Source organism: Aotus nancymaae, unplaced genomic scaffold, assembly GCF_030222135.1.
Source record: "Aotus nancymaae isolate 86718 unplaced genomic scaffold, 86718_ANA_hifiasm-v0.15.2.pri h1tg000058l, whole genome shotgun sequence".
NCBI classification, from domain to species: Eukaryota; Metazoa; Chordata; class Mammalia; order Primates; family Aotidae; genus Aotus; species Aotus nancymaae.
Genome location: NW_026988472.1, coordinates 8,990,412 through 9,007,098, shown reverse-complemented (window position 1 = coordinate 9,007,098; position 16,687 = coordinate 8,990,412). Strand labels below are relative to the sequence as shown.

At 37.5% G+C, this 16,687-nt stretch overlaps 1 protein-coding gene across 4 annotated transcripts in view; it reads right to left on the bottom strand.

Moving 5' to 3' along the window:
* Positions 1-1,853: 1,853 nt before the first annotated feature.
* Positions 1,854-16,687, bottom strand: part of SHROOM4 (shroom family member 4) — a 237,519-nt gene continuing 222,685 nt past the window's right edge. The window contains exons 10-12 of one of the 4 annotated variants that reach the window (XR_001110483.2): positions 16,561-16,685; positions 12,656-12,715; positions 1,858-2,064 (exon numbers count right to left, since the gene is read on the bottom strand). The gene's annotated coding sequence lies outside the window, so the exon portion shown is untranslated. Of the gene's footprint in view, positions 2,065-7,789; positions 7,919-11,255; positions 16,686-16,687 lie in introns of those variants that run through there. The other 3 variants (XR_010338153.1, XR_001110484.2, XR_001110482.2) reach the window with 3 other exon arrangements.

Below are 16,687 nucleotides of genomic sequence, written 5' to 3'. Positions count from 1 at the left end.
CCTATATGTCTTTTATTTCTTTTTCTTGTGTTTTTGCACCAGGTAAAATTTCCAGTATGATATTAAATAGGAATGGTGACAATAGAGATGCTTGTCTTTTCCATGGTCTTAAAGAAAAAGTATTCAATCTTGTATATTAAGTATGATGTTAGTTATAGATACACTTTATTAGATTAAGGAAGTTCCTTCTATTCATAGGTAGCTGTCAGTCATTTTTAAAAAGCTTTATTGAGGTATAATTTACATACCAAAAAATTCACCTATTATAAGCACACATTTAAATGATTTCTAGTAAATTTATAGAGTTATGAAACCATCAAATCCAGTTTTAGAACATTTTCCCCTACCCCCAGTTCCATGAATCCTCAATCCCAGGAAACCTGCTTTCATTGTCTTTTCCTGGACATTTCATATCAGAAGGAAAACATTGCCTTGTATTCCTTTATTTGGTCACTTTTTGTGGGGGAATCACCCCCTTTCAGTACGGCTAGGCCTTCCAGTGTCTTTAGGTGGGTGAATAGAGTTTCCAATCCATAGAGTACAAAAAATGCTTTCCAGGCAGGACTAGTTGTGGTGGGGTCACCCTGCTTATGCCACTGGGGCCACTGGGTGTCTCTAGGTGAGAAAAGAAACTTTCTGGCCCATAAGAATGAAATGCACATTCTCTGGTCACTTATCATTACTGGGGCGCCTACTTGGTCACCTTGCCAGTGCCACTGGGCCCAACTGGAGTAATTGGCAGGACTCCCAACTGAGCTGGAGAAGGCATGAGCCTACCTGCATAACCTTTATCTAATATGTTAGGGTCAGGAGATGCCAGGCCTATTTGACTTCTGTTACTGGGTGAAGGGTGGTAAGATGCACAACTGCTATGTTGTTCTTCCAGTATTAGGGTCCCTAGCCAGTCCATCTTCTTTCTACCATTCAGAGTCCTCCTATGGTTGCCTCTTGTGTTATGTTATAGTTATACTTAGCAAAGAGAAGTAGAAAGAGATGAGTTTATGTCCTCTTGTCTGGATCAAAGTCCCTAGACCATTTACATTTTAATGTAACTATATGCATCAGGACTTAAATCTTCCATTTTTGTTTTTTTTTTGTGTGTGTGTGTGTTCTGTTTGTTCCCTTTGCTTTTCATTTCTCTGTTTCATTTTTCCTTTGGATTACTTCAATATTTTTTTTCAATTGGCTTTGATTCATCTCTAGTGTTCTTGAGTGTATCTTTTCATATGAATTTTTCAGTGGTTGTTTTAAGCATTACATTATACATACATAAATTATCAATGTCTACAGACATTTTAATGGTTTGAGTGAGGTATAGAAATCTCATATCCCTTTAAATTCCTATTCTTTCCCCCATTTATAATTTTCTCAAATATTTCCTCTGTATACATTAAGAATCACATCAGACAGTATTATAACTTTTATTTCAACTATCAAATGTAATTTAGAAAACTTAAGTGGAGAAGGAAATTCTATTGCATTTACCCATATTTTAAGTCTTCCATTATTCTTTCTTCTTTACCGATGTTCCCAAATTCATTCTTTTATAATTTTTTTTATGCTTCAAGAACTTACTTTAGCCATAGCAAAGGGACACTGGTGACAAATTCTCTTAGTTTTTCTTTGTCTGAGAATGTCTTGATTTCCACTTGTTTCCTGAGAAATATTTTCACTGGGTATAGAGATTAGCCTATAGTTTTCTTTTTTGTCATTTTATTGTCTTCATTTTCCTTTGAAGTAAGACTCAAAGCCCTTGCAGGGCTACATCCTAGCATAACAGTAGAGTTGTAATCCTCAGTATTTTATGTTATATTTTAGAGCTGTTATTCACATATGAGAGGGTGCCTCTGAAGTTGTGCAAAATAAACAGCCCACTGCTGAAAGTAAAAGGAATTGGAGAGGTTTGAGGAGTACAAGTGGACATTTTAATAGGCACTGAAAGAATCGGAGAGGGAAGTGACAAGTAAAATGATAACTAAATGATGTTGATGGTCCAGCTGAGAAAACAAGCTATCTCTTTGTAGTGGCTTCAGTCTGCATAGCTGGGTGGTTTTCTTTTGTAGCCTGGAATAGAGGATAGTTGGAGGCAGCAGTGAGAGGATAAATTTAAGGAAAGCTTAAAAAAATTTATTCTTGTCTCTTCTCCAATTGCCTACTTACATTATCTACCCTTCACTACAGAAATTAGCAGAAATATCTCCAACCGCACAGTTATCAGTGTATGGAGGGTATATCAGAGTATATCAGGGCAGCAAAAAGCCCTGCTTGATTGAGGAGTGGGAGGCTACTGAAAATGATGGGGACTCCCCTGCTCCATTGTTCATTCACTCCTCCACCCTTTTCAGATCCCCAAAGTTGATGGATTACAACCTGGGACACTGATACCTCCTAGCATTGCTTCTTTCAAACAAGTTGTTTTTTTTTTTTTTTTTTTTTTTTTGAGGCGGAGTTTCACTCTTGTTACCCAGGCTGGAGTGCAATGGCGCGATCTCGGCTCACCGCAACCTCCGCCTCCTGGGTTCAGGCAATTCTCCTGCCTCAGCCTCCTGAGTAGCTGGGACTACAGGCACGCACCACCGTGCCCAGCTAATTTTTTGTATTAGTAGAGACGGGGTTTCACCATGTTGACCAGGATGGTCTCGATCTCTTGACCTCGTGATCCACCCGCCTCGGCCTCCCAAAGTGCTGGGATTACAGGTTTGAGCCACCGCGCCCGGCCCTCAAACAAGTTTTAAGAGGAAGCCTTGATCACAGCAGTTGCTTATAGAGTGGCAGCAAATGGGAATGATTAGCATGTTCTGTGCTGCCTAGGGCTCTCCTTTCCTCACTCTTCAAACACAGTGAGGCTGACATAGGCTAATACAGAGAAGGTAAAGTGCATGCATGTGTGCAGACACACACACACACACACACACAATCATAGAGTTTAAAAAGAAACTTCTCAAAGTTTCCAGAGAGAAAAATCAAGTCCTCTACAAAGAAAGGAATTAAATTGACAACAGACTTTTAGCAACGCTGAATACAAGAGGACAATTGAGTAATATTTTTAAAGGACTGCACCTATAATGTTTAAAATGACTTTGAACCTATAATTTTATATTCAGCTATTTTAAATTATTTTTCTCTATTTTTTGAGATGAAGTCTCACTCTGTTGTTCAGGCTAGAATGCAGTGCTGCAATCTCAACAATGCAACCTCTACCTCCCAGGTTGAAGCCATTTTCATACCTCGCTCTCCCAAGTAGCTGAGATTACAGGCATGCACCACCACGCCTGGCTAATTTTTGTATTTTTAGTAGAGACAGGGTTTCACCATGTTGGTCAGGCTAGTCTTGAACTCCTGACCTCAAGTGATCCACCTGCATCGGCCTCCCAAAGTGCTGGGATTACAGGCATGAGCCACCGTGCCTGGCCCATTTTTAAATTTAAATGTAGCATAGCAATAAAGATATTCTGTGGCATACACTATCTGAGAAGGTTTGCCACACAAAGGCCCTCACTGAAGACGATTTTGTAGGAGGTCTTCAAATTAGAAAGGATAAAATATAGGAGTATACATTGGTGGTATAGTTTATTGCTGACTTGATAAATACTGAGCAGAAAAGAAGAAAAAGTATATATCCATAGTAACTCAGAAAAGATATTTTTAAACATTGTCAAAGTGATGAGGAAGGTGTGGTGGGACCCAAAGAACCTGAGAACATTTTCAAGTACTTGTAATGTTAAGAGAAAAATGTAGATACTGATAAATTTAAGAAACTAATATGGTTAAATTAACATGCATGTTTGTTAGTTAAGGGCAACTACAGTAAAATCCAAAATGACAGGTATAACTTGTAAATCAAAAGAAGAAAATTCAATCTATTTTGTAGAAAATGGGAAAGAAGGAAAAGATAAATAATTCAAAAATTATTTACAATGTGAATTTCCTCTAAATGTTGAAAACATCCACTGTGTGGTCCTGGGTGACAGTGGTTGAAGTGAAGTTGAATTGAAGCATTCAACAGAACTGAGAAGTTAAGGTGCTGGGTGACATGTCTGCAAGGATACCATTACCAGAGCTGAGAAAAGTTTATTCTCCTTTAAGACTTCTGTCTTTGCATATTCCTACCCTCTGTTCCTCTTGGTCAAACCCTATAAATTATGGGGAATGAGAAAATTAACAATTTTCATCACAGACGACTGTATGGGAAGCAGAATCTTCAGTAGGGTGCCAGGTCTCAATTACAGATGTACAGGAAATGTTCGAAAAAGAGGGATGACAACATTTCTGTATACTTTCATAGGCTGAGCTTATTCTACTGTGCAACAGGGCACCAGGGAAAATTGTGGAAAGGTTTAAAAGAAGGGGAATCTGTGATGGAAGATAACTGGGGAAGGAATTCATAATTATGAGAGTAGGAAGAGGATAGGTGATAGTGTGAGGAGGTGCTTGCCTTTGGGTGGTGTCTAGGGATTACAAGGATAAAATGCATAGATGAAATTGGCTACTCACAAACTCCCCAACATACTTCACATTATTTTGTACCCAGAACAAGCTGAATCGTTAGATGATAAACAACCAACACCCCGAACATTGTCCCACCCCCTCACTGTAGTTTATTGCTGTGTTCAAAGCAGAGATAAAGCCTCTTCCAGTCCTCATTCTTCCTTTCACCTCTTTTCTTCCTCTCCCATCTCTCACTTCTCCCTCACATCCCCATATCCTATCACTACTTACTGCCTCTGGACAGTTCAGTGGCTAGACCAGATAATACCTACTGTAACCATTGGTCAACTCATAGGACTTTAGACAAAGGTTGCCACCTTGTGGTCAGAGACAAAAATAACCAAGGGTCTTGGGTCTCCAACTTGAGTGTACATCAGAATCACCTAGAGGGCTTGTTAAAACAGAGTGCTGGGTTCAAATTTAATATTTGCTGATTTAGTAGGTCTGGGTTTGGACTTAAAAACTTGTATTTCTAACATGTTCCCAGATGATGCTGCCATTGTTGCTTCAAGGACCACACTTTGAGAACTACTGCTTTAGACAAATCTTGTTCAGGATAGGTAGACCTCCATTTGGTCATCCAAGATTGGTAGAACTAGAGTTTGAACACAGCTATGTTTGAATTAGTTTTTTGCTACCTTATTATTAGGAAATGCATGTGGTACTGCTTGGGCAACAGCCTCATTTGATTTCTGTGTCCTAGACAAGGTAACTACTTAATAAAGAAAGAAGTAGCATCCATTCTCCCTGCATAGATTGAATGTACCGTGGTATATGTAACAATTCCAGGGCCAGGCACAGTGCCTCATGCCTGTAATCCTAACACATTGGGAGGTCAAGGCAGGAAGATTGCTTGAGCCCAGGAGTTTGAAGCTGCAGTGAACTATGATTATGCCACTGCACTCCAGTCTGGGCAACAGAGTAAGTATCTGCCTCAAACAAAAAACCAAAAAACCACCCAATTCTCCTACTGTTGGACATTTAGGTTGTTTCCAAATTTTCTTGTAAATCTGCTCTACTTCTTTATAGATTCTGGACAGTAGCCCTTTGTCAGATGGGTAGATTGCAAAGATTTTTTCCCATTCTGTTGGTTTCCAGTTCACTCTAATGATTGTTTCTTTTGCTGTACAGATCCCATTTGTCTATTTTGGCTTTTGTTGCCATTCCTTTTGGTGTTTTAGTCATGAAGTCCTTGCCTATGCCTGTGTCCTGAATGGTATTGCCTAGGTTTTCTTCTAGGGTTTTTATGGTGTTAGGTCTTATGTTTAAATATTTAATCCATTTGGAGTTAATTTTAGTGTAAGGTGTACACAATTATTTAAAATTTTTAAAGTGAACTCTCTTGTTCCAAACGCTTCTCTTGTCATTTACTGAATACCTTTGATAGAATAACTTTGATGCAATTTAATGATGCTAAAGTCTCCTGGGTGAGGAGGGGTAGGATCAAAGGGAATATCAGAGCCAAAAAAATCCTATTCCACGAAAAGTACTACTATGCACGACTGGGCACAGGCTCCTGCTCTCTTGGAGATTACAGTCTAGCACAGAATTCAAATATTAATCAGCTATTCATACAAGTAAATACAGAGCTGTGGATGTAAAAATGCTATGAAGGAAAGATCAACAGTGTGGTAGGCAGTGTGATAGTACTTGGAAATTTTGTTCCCAGATTGTAATAATAAACTTTACAAAATTGGCTACTAACATTGTAATAATAAATTTATGATTAATATTTTGACATATTTTCAAATTTGTGCTTGTATACTAGAATTTCAGTCTATAATGAGGATTTTTGGATCTGGCCTTAGCTTTTGCTTAATATTGATTTTGATACCTAGCCAAGCATCATTTGGCTAAACTGCAGATTAAGTGAACCTCTACCACCTATCTTGTACCACTTTGCCTCTCTGTGGGGGATAATTTTTGAGGTGGTCTTTATGATCCCCACCTCCTGGTGTTCACACCCCTGTATAATCCCCTCCCCTCGAGTGTGTGTGGAATGTGTGGCTTGATTTTAAACAGTAGAATATGGCAAAGGTGACTGGGATGTCACTCCTGTCATGACGATATATGACTCCATCTTGCTAGCAGATTTTAAAGTCTTTCTCTCTCCATTGCTGGTTTGGAAAAAGCAGCCTGCCATAAGTCTTAAAGCCACAAGGAAAGAAACTGCTGAGAACTGGAGTGAGCTTGGAAGTGGACCCTTCCCCAATCAAGCCTCTAAATGAGAGCCCAGCCCTGGCTAAGACCTTGAGGGCAGTCTTAGAGAGGACCCAGCTAAGCTGTTCCTTGACACGAAAAACGATGAGATAGCAAATGTGAGTCATGGAAAGCCATTTAGTTGTGTTAGCATAGTAAAGGAATACACCTCAGCACTTCAATCCCTTTGACTTGTATTCAGCATTCTTGGTCTCTTAAATGTCACTCCCTCTACCTGGATTGGTCCCTCTCCTTCTTCACTTCACTTTTGCCTAGCTATCTCTTTCAGGTTTTAACTGAATTGTTACTTCCTTTGGAAAGATTCTCTTAGCCTCCATTTTGGAGATTTTTCTTCCTTAAAAAAATTGGATTGACAAAGTTGACACACTGGTTTTAAGTCATCCTTATTAAATGTGAAAAATTCCCAAATAATATTTTTTCTTAAAGGAATCATGAAATTATTAACTAAAATGTAATATGTACATAAAGGTTATTTTGGTTACTGTTGTGAATGCTAATACCTCAAACAAGTCTACAGTTTAAAATTATAATATACTTGGATCTCTATTATGTAAGTTTTAAAAGACTTACTGTCTCCAAATTGATATAATATTCTCCCTAAGGTTATTTAGTGAGTGTATACTCCCATAATTTATATTAACTACCAATCTACTTCCATATTTAACTATTTGGAAGTTAAGTTTTATGGAGATAAATGTAACAGTTCTTAAAATCAACATCATTGTATTTTATTCTTGCAAGAATAGATATACATTTATTTTTGACTGATTGATATAATTGAAACATATAGAACATAAGAGATTTTCTCTCCAGTTTTATCTAGAATGCTTAACTATGTTTCAAAGTGAATATTAAAATATTAATAACCCCAAATGACTTCCGTTATTCATATTACTGTCATTATTATGCAGTAGCCTAGAGGACCACCTGATCATTGATCATGCACAACATTCTCAATGTTAGAAATAATGGTTTTGGAAGATTGTATTTTTGTTAAGAATTATTCATTTCTTCCCCACCCTACAGGTAGAGTATACCTTACTGTCCCATTGCCCTTAGGACTGGCCAGTCAGTGACTTACTTTAGTCAATAGAATGCAAGTAGATGTGATGTGCAGACTCTAGGATGGCCTCCATATTCCTCACCTCCTGGTATTCATGCCCTGGTATAGTCCTCTCCCTTTGAGTGTGATGGGACCTGTGATGTGCATCTACATGAGAGAATATGGCAAAGGTAATGAAATGTCTTATTTGTGATTACACTACATTGTATAAGACCTAATCTCACTATCAGATTCACTTTAGATACCCTCCTTACTAGCTTGATGAAGTAAGCAGCCATGTTGCCATATTGTAAGGAACTGTGGCAAGGCTTCTAGGAACTCTGAGCAGCATCTAGGAACTGTGGGCAGCCACTAGGAGGTGAGGGTGGCTTTTAGGATCTGAAGGTAGTCTTCAGCTGATAGTCAGAAAGCAGGGCCCTCAGCTCTCAGCTCTACAGCCATGATATCTGCCAACAATATGAGTGAACTTGGAAGTAGATTCTTCCACAGTCAAACCTTCTTATGAGATTGTAGCCTGGCTGACGCCTTAATTGCAGCTTTGTGAAACTGTTAAATAGAGGACACAGTTAAGTCATGCCTAGACTTCTGACCCACAGAAACTGTGAAGTAATAAATATGTGTTGTTGTAAGCCATTGAGTTTGTGGTAATGTTGCAATAAAAAACTAATACAATGGGCATGATATACCTTACATCAGAGCAGACTTTTAAATAGCTTTTCATCGTTTTGCTCTGTCTCTCTTAGCTTTTGACTTCCAAAAAGAGAAGCACGTGCCCAAGAGAATGGCAGTTCTTTCATCTTTGGTCCCTGAATCAGAAGATTCATGATGCTAGCTGACCCCAGCTAAGGCCAGCAAAGTAGTAGCTAGCAATTAGCCTTCATGTAAGATGAAAAGAAAATGTTTGTTGTTGTAAGCCACTGAAAACTGAGGGTCGTTGGCTCCTGTAGCAAAAGCTAAGTAATTCAATGCTGAAGAAGATATTTGGCTATTCAGTGTTTAAATATCTAAGCCAAAGCCATACATGAATCTGAAAAGCAAGTTTGCCCAGATAATGAGGTTGAAGCTGATGTTGGTACATCATTAGGCATAGATAGACATGCAGAGCCTCATAGGCAATGGAAAGGCCTTTGAAACCTATTGAAATGACTTAAGCAGGAGAAGGGGTGATATAATCATATTTGGGTTTTGGCAAGATCACCCTAGCTACAGCATGAACAACAATCTACAGAAAGCAAGAAATGACACAAGAAGAATGGTTAGGCTAATGATGTAGTTTAGAGGACAATACTGTGGAAAAATAAGTAAATAGATTGGAGACATATTTAGGAAACAGAATTGATAGGACTTGGTGATCAATTCTATATGGAAGGGGTGAGAAAGAGGAGGATGTCTGAGATTACTCTAAGACTTCTAGCTTTTCTAGTTGTATGGAGAGGAGTGTCAATCACTGAGGGAACCAGGTTTGGGAGGGGAAAATCAAATGTTTAATTTTGGATACATGAATATTTGGGTTTTGGGGTGTCATTGGGCCAACCAGATATAAAGCTTTGGAGCTAAGAAAAAATCTGAACTGGAGATATAAATTTGAGAGCCAGCTTTATATGGGAGATAAACTAACCATGGGTATGTATGATTAAGAAAGAGAGAGGGTTGGGCGAGAGCATACAGTAAGAAGAGAAGAGGGGCCTAAGACCAAGTTTTAAGAACGTCCACCATTTAATAATTGTATTGAGGAGGATAGGCCAGTGTAAGATATCACCAGAATATGAAGTCTACAGCAAGGCCTTCATGAAATGTTACTACCCTGTATTTCTGAAGCATTTACTATGAGCTTGGGGCACTGTGCTAAGTATTAGCAGTATAAATTAGTTTCTGCCCTCAAGAAGCCCACAGCCTAAAGGGAGAGACAGAAAGTATAAACAATGATCATATGCAAATACTATACACTATTATTAGTATATCAAAGGAATGTTTCTGAAGGAAGTAAAATCTGAGTTGACACCAAATTATATGCTGGAATTAGCTAAATAGGGAACTCAGGGAGGGGGGCGGTGGATTTTCAGACAGAAGGACCAGCCTTTGCGAGTGCAGAGAGGGATGAGACTGCATGACATGTTTGCAGAACCAGCCAGAGCTAAGGATTAGTGTGAGAAGGTGTCAGGGGTCGTAGCTGGAGAAGCACATAGGAGACAGAACATGAAGGGCCTTATATGCAAGGAATCAGGACTTCATCCTCTGGGCAGCCACGCCAATTAGAGGGACCTGGGCCAGTGTGTAATTTGGGGGCAAAATTTGGAGCATAGTGTTATGTAGCTAGGCAGGTGTTTGTTCTTCAGTTTAATAACCACCAAAATATCCCCTTCAGTTTAATAACCACCAAAATATCCCCTTCACAGAACTGATAAAAGGGTACAAGATCACAGAGTGAGGAGGGCAGAGCCAGCTCCAGGTCTAAGGGTTTTGAGTGCCATTCCAGCAAGTTCCCAAACACATGGTTTTTCTCACTCAGAGATTGTTTCAATAACAGACATGGTTTAGGCTATCTTTTGTCAAAACTGGATATTTTTTAATAAAAGGTTTTAGTAACGGTCTGAGTTTTATGACAGGCTTATTTGATAGAACAAATTATCTACCAGCCTGTGGGAAATTGACCAAAATTATGTTCTAAATGCATAGTATTATCCAATTTAGCCACAGTCTCATTATTCTTTTCTGTCTGCCTCTCCTCACTCTTACCACCGCCCATTTTTCTAAAAGAAAACTAAAGATTACATATTTGTAAAAAGTACTTAAATATATAGTCATTTATGAGATTTCTAAACAGTAGGTGTTTAAGCTTAGCCTAAATAACAGTTTTTTTCTCAATTATAAGTTATTTATTGTATCTGCTGAGTTTGGTCTGCTATTTCATCTTTATCAAATTTAAAAATGAGGAGAAATCAGAGAACAAACTGTTATTTTTTTCAGCACTTTGACTTATTCACATTTAATCTAATGCATTTCCAAGTTGGAAAGATTTTTCACTCATGGCCTTTTCCCAGATTTTTTCCTTTGCAAAAAATACAATCAACTCAACACCCAGGGAGATGAATTCCATTAATTATCCTTTTCAGATAGAAAATCAGTAGCTGGGAGGAAAATGGGAATTCAAAGCCATGTTATTTTACTCTGTTAATGGCAGTAAACAACTCCAGAATGAAGGGTCATATTGAAGAAACTTAAGCAGTTTATAAACAGAATGTGGCCTGTTAAGGAGAGGAGCTTTTGCCAGGACCCCTTAGTGTTTGGCCATGTTTGAATATTGCACAGAATGGGCAAGATTTCCATGTGATATGAATTGATTTTCTTTATCAACAGTGGAATTCAACCTTTCTGTCTAAAGTACTTTCAAATCCTACTTCTTCAGTGATAGTTTGTCATACTTTTGCTAGACAAATTTTTAAAAATCTCATTGCAAATCCTATTTAGTGCTAAAATAAGAATGTCTTTGGTGAAAATCTTTTATTGTATATATTTAAGGTATACAAATCATGTTTTGACATCCATATACATAGTGAAATGATTGCTACAGTCATGCAAATTAAATACACATTTCCTCACATAATTACCCTCGTTTGCAGTAAGAGCACCTGAAATCTACTCTTCGAAAATTTCCAGTATACAATACAGCATTATTAACTATAGAACTTATGCTGTAAATGAGATCTCTAGATTTATTGATTTCATGTAACTGCAACTTTGTATGCTTTGACCAACATCCCTATTTCTTCCACCTCCATGCCCCTGTGTGGTCAACTTTTTTAGATTCCACATATGAGATTATGCAGTATTTTTCTTTCTGTGTCTGGTTTATTTCACTTAGCATAATACCCTCTGGGTTCATCCATTTTGTCACAAATAGCAGGCTTTTATCAAAAGGACAAGGGATAACAAATGTTGATGAGGGTAGGGAGAAAAGAGAGCCCCGGTACATTGCTGTGGGAATGTAAATTAGTGCCCCATTTTGGAAAAGATTGTACACTACTCAAAATATTAAAAATAAAACTACCATATGATGAAGAGATTCTTCTTCTGGGTAAATGCCCAAAGGAAATGAAATCAGTATGTTGAAGAGATACCTGCACTCTCATGTTCACTGCAACATTATCCTCTGGTGAAAACTAATGTAAAAATATTTTAGCTACTGCAGTAGCAAAGAGATGCATGGGTTTAGCCTATTGCACATAGCTGTGGAAATCAAGCAAGAACGTTTTGCATTGCCATACCAGGGTAAAAAGTGATTATGTGTGTATTTCTGTATATAAAGCATTATATAATTGTATATTTATACTTATCTATCTCTTTCATTAGGATAAAAGCCCCATGAGAGGGGGACTTTATCTATTTTGTCCACTTCTGAATCCCTGGACCACAAAACAAATTCTTGGCACATGAGTTGAAAGAATGAATGGCATTGCACACTTACAATCCATTTTGTTTAATTTACAATCAGCAAAAATGCTACAATTCTGAATTTTAATTAAATAAAGTGTTTAAAAATCACAGAGCTGTTTTAAAGATTAAATGAGGATTTCTGTTTTAAAAATGTATATTTAGATAGAAAAAATAGTGTCAGCAAAGATACGTGAAAGTGCTTAACCCAGGGTAGGAAACTCAATAACATTTAAGTTGACTTTAAGCCTAAAGATAAGTTCCAGGAGGAGTAGATGTTTTCCCTAAACAAGCCTCAAATTGGACCTTAAGTGGTTCACACGCAAAACAGTTCTTTATTGATCTGAATGGGTTGTTTTCCTGGGAGTAGAGAGAGTCATCTGGCAGGCAGCTAACAGACTACATTGTTCTCATCAAATGGTAGTACTGAGCTTGCCAGAAAATTTTACTCACAGAAGGTGGGGAGCTCCCAAGGCTGAAACGTTTTATCTGCAGGTCCAAAAATGTCTTGACCTGGTGCACAAAACAGGGTAGGTAAGGAAAGGAACCATCATCTGTGAAGAACCTACCATATGAACAGCTCTACCAGAGATCTCATTTGATTCCAACTTTAGCTTTATAGTAAAAGGTAGCATTCATTGAGTACTTATTGTCCTAAGTACTTTGCATGGATTAACTCAATAATTTCTGACATCAACCCAAGGATTATTTTTGTTTCCATCTTTAGACAGAAGAAGACATCCAGGTACAGGGATGTTAAACATGCTCAAGGTTACACAATGTGTAAGTGGTGGAGCCAGTATGAAAGCCTATGTGGTGTGAGTTTCACTGTCCAGGCTTGGAACTGCCTCCATAAGAGAAGGATTATTATCCTCATTATTTGCTAAGGCTCAATAAATAAAGTGACTTCCGAGGTCACATTAACAGAGCTATCTGACTCCAAAGCTGAAGATGCTTTACTTTTCCTTATATTGTTCTACTTCAATCTCACCTCAATAAAAATAAAGCCAGCAGCTAACATTTATTAAACACCTACTACATGGCAGACATTATTTTAAGTGCTCATATGAATTATCTCATTTAATCATCATAGTAACACTTTGAGGTGGGGCTTTTATTAGCCCCCTTTTATAGATGAAGGCTGAGAGGAGTCAAGTAACTTATTAAGGTGACACAGTAAGTTGGTAGAGTCAGGATTTAAAACTTGGTTTATTTGCCCAATGAGCTGAAGTTCTTATCCATTCTACCACAATATTTACCTAGAAAGATTGCTCCTCCTTCCCAATAGTAGTCCCTCCCATCTCTATTATTTTCGCTGAAGTCTTAGTACAAGATGGAGACTACTCTTTCTCCTTATGCTGTTGGGTCTTCCAGGTCTTCAAGGGGAAGGTTGCAATAGCAAAGTCACTCCCAAATTCAAATGGTGCAAATATTGTACCCTTTGAATTCAGGAATGAAGTACATGCTCACCCTCAACTCAGATTTTTGTCAAGAGGAATGAGACTGATAGAAATAATCAATAGCTTTAAAAAAAAACACATATTGAGAAATAATTCAAATACCATTTAGTGCACCCATTTAAAATGTATACTTCAATGGTTTCCAGTACATTCACAGAGTTGGGCAACCATGATGACAACCTAATTTTATAATATTTTCATCACCCCCCAAAAAAACCCCATGCCTATTGCCCCTGAACCCCCAGTCTTGACAACTACTAATCTGCTTTCCACCTTTATAGATTTGCCTGTTTGGGACATTTCATATAAATTAAATCATACAATATGTGGTCTTTTGAGACTGGCTCCTTTCACTTAGCATATTTTCAAGGTTCATCAATGTTGTATGTGTCAGTACTTTATCCATTTTTATGGCTAAATAATACTCTACTGTATGGATATATCAAAGTTTGTTTATCCATTCCTCAGTAGATAGACACTTGGGTCATTTCCACTTTTTGTTTATTATGAGTAATGCTGCTTTAAACATTCATGTTCATGCTTTTGTTTGAACACTTGTTTTCAATTCTCCTGGACATATACCTAGGAATGGAATTGCTAAGTCGTGTGGAAATTCTATGTTTAAGATTTGTAGAAACTGCCAAGCTGTTTTTCAATGAGGTTGCATCAATTTACATCCCCATCAGTAATATATGAGTGTTCCAATTTCTTCATTTCCTCACTAACACTTATTGTTTGGCTTTTTGATACAGCTGTTCTAGTGGGTATGAAGTGGTATCTCATTGTGGTCTTGATTTGCATTTCCCTAATGAATAGTAATGCTTGAGCATCTATCCCTGTGCCTGCTAGCCAGTTGCATATTGCCATAAGCTGAACGTTTGTGTCCTCTCCAAACTCATATGCTGAAGACCTAATCCCCAGTGTGATGGTATATGGAGGTGGGGCCTTTGAGAGGTAAATTGGTTTAGAGGAAATCACAAGAGTGATTTCATAATGAAATTATGATGCCCTTATAAGAAGGGAAAGAGATCAGATCCCTTTCTGTCTTTCCTGAGGACACAGCCAGAAGGTAGCCATCTGCAAACCAGGAAGTAGGCCCTCACAAGTCATTGAATCTGCTGGCACCTTGATCTCAGATTTCCCAGTCTCCAGGACTGTGAGAAATAAATGTTTAAATGTTTGTTATTTAACCCAATCAGTCTATGGTAGTACATTATAGCAAACCAAGCATACTAAGACACATATTTTCTTTGAAGAAATGTCTATTACAATCTGTTACCCATTTTTAATTGGTTATTTTTATCATTGAGTGGTAAGAGTCCTTTTTATATTTGAAATATTTGATTTGCAAATATTTTCTCCCATTATGTTGCTTTTCACTCTTTTGATATATCTTTTTAATACAAAAGTTTTTAATTTTAATATACTCCAATTTATTTATATTTCTTGTATGACGTGTGTGACATTGTCACGTGTGTGGCATTAGGAAGACTTACTACAATGTTTTCTTCTCTTACATTTTATGATCAATTTTGAGTTGATTCTTGCATGTGATTTAAGGAAAACTTCATTTTTTTTCCCACGTAGATACCCAGTTATCTCAACACCGTTTGTTAAAAAACTATGCTCTCTTCAATTTCTCCAGGCATCCTTGTTGAAATTAACTAGCCACATATGTGAGGATTTATTTCTGGACTCTCAATTTAATTCCACTTATTTATACATCTATCTTTGTGCCTTTACCACACTGTCCTGATTACTGTAGCTTTGCAGTAAGTTTTGGTGTGTATGAGCCCTCCAACTCTGTTCTTTTTAAGGATTGTTTTGACTATTCTGGGTCCCTTGTAATTCCATATGAAATTTAGAATCAGCTTGTCAACTTATGCAAGGAAGCCACTGGAATTCTGATAAGGATTGGATTAAATCTGTAGATCAATTTGAGGTACATTTCATCTTAACAATACTAAGTCTTCCAATAATGAACATGGAGTGCTTTTCCATTTGTTTAGATCTGCTCTAATTTCTTTCAACAATGTTTTATAGTTTTCAGTGTAAAAGTTTTGCACTTCTTTTGTTCAAGTATTCCTATTTTTTTGCTTTTTAATGCTATGTAAATTGAACTGTTTTCTTAATAACATTTTAGTATTGTTCATTTTATTTTGTGTTTTAACCTTGTATCCTGCAACTTTGCTGAATTCATCCAGGCAGGTAGTTGTGAGCAATATGAGAAGAGCAAAAATATGCCTGGGATAAGGAAAAAATGAATTTAGTAGATCAGGAGTATAATAATGGTTACTAGGTACCGAATACTCTTTTGACAAGTCAGTACTTCCCACACTCTAATATGTACATGAATCTCCTGGAACTCTAGTTAAAATTCAGATTGCTATCACTGAGTTTGGGGTGGGCCTGGGATTCTGCCTAATAACTACTTGGATTGTTAGTGGCTTTTATTTATTATTTTTGAGTTACAATAACTCTGCAAGCTGGATAATACTGTTCCCATTTTACAGATAAGGAAATGACCTCAGAAGTTGAGCTAGTAGCCTAGATTCATTAAATAAGTGGCAGAACCAGGATTTAAACACAGTTAATTTTAATGCCAAAGCTGTACTCTTTCTGCTCTACCACACTGGATATCTTGAGTAGGAGGAGGATAGTTGGAATGTGAACAGAATATGGATCAAAAAAAAGAAAGCTTTTCAATGTCAGAGTTACTGCCTGGAATACACTTGAGTCTAATCTTTGAGGCTGATTTGGAGAGCAGCAGATCAGCAAGACCCTTGCTTTCCAGGGAGCTGAGAGTGAAGGTGTGAGATTGGAGTATCAGCTAAAAATAAGATGAAACTACTAGAAAGAATTCAAGATTAGAAGAAGTCTAGAAAGAATGTGGCTTACCTTCAATCAGGCTAGATTCCAGAATTGGACTCTATACTGCTTAGGTCTATACCTGAGATTATGCCATTGTTGACTTTTTCTGCATTCCAAACATGGGGTTAGACTGGTTGTGATGTTGCCACTGACT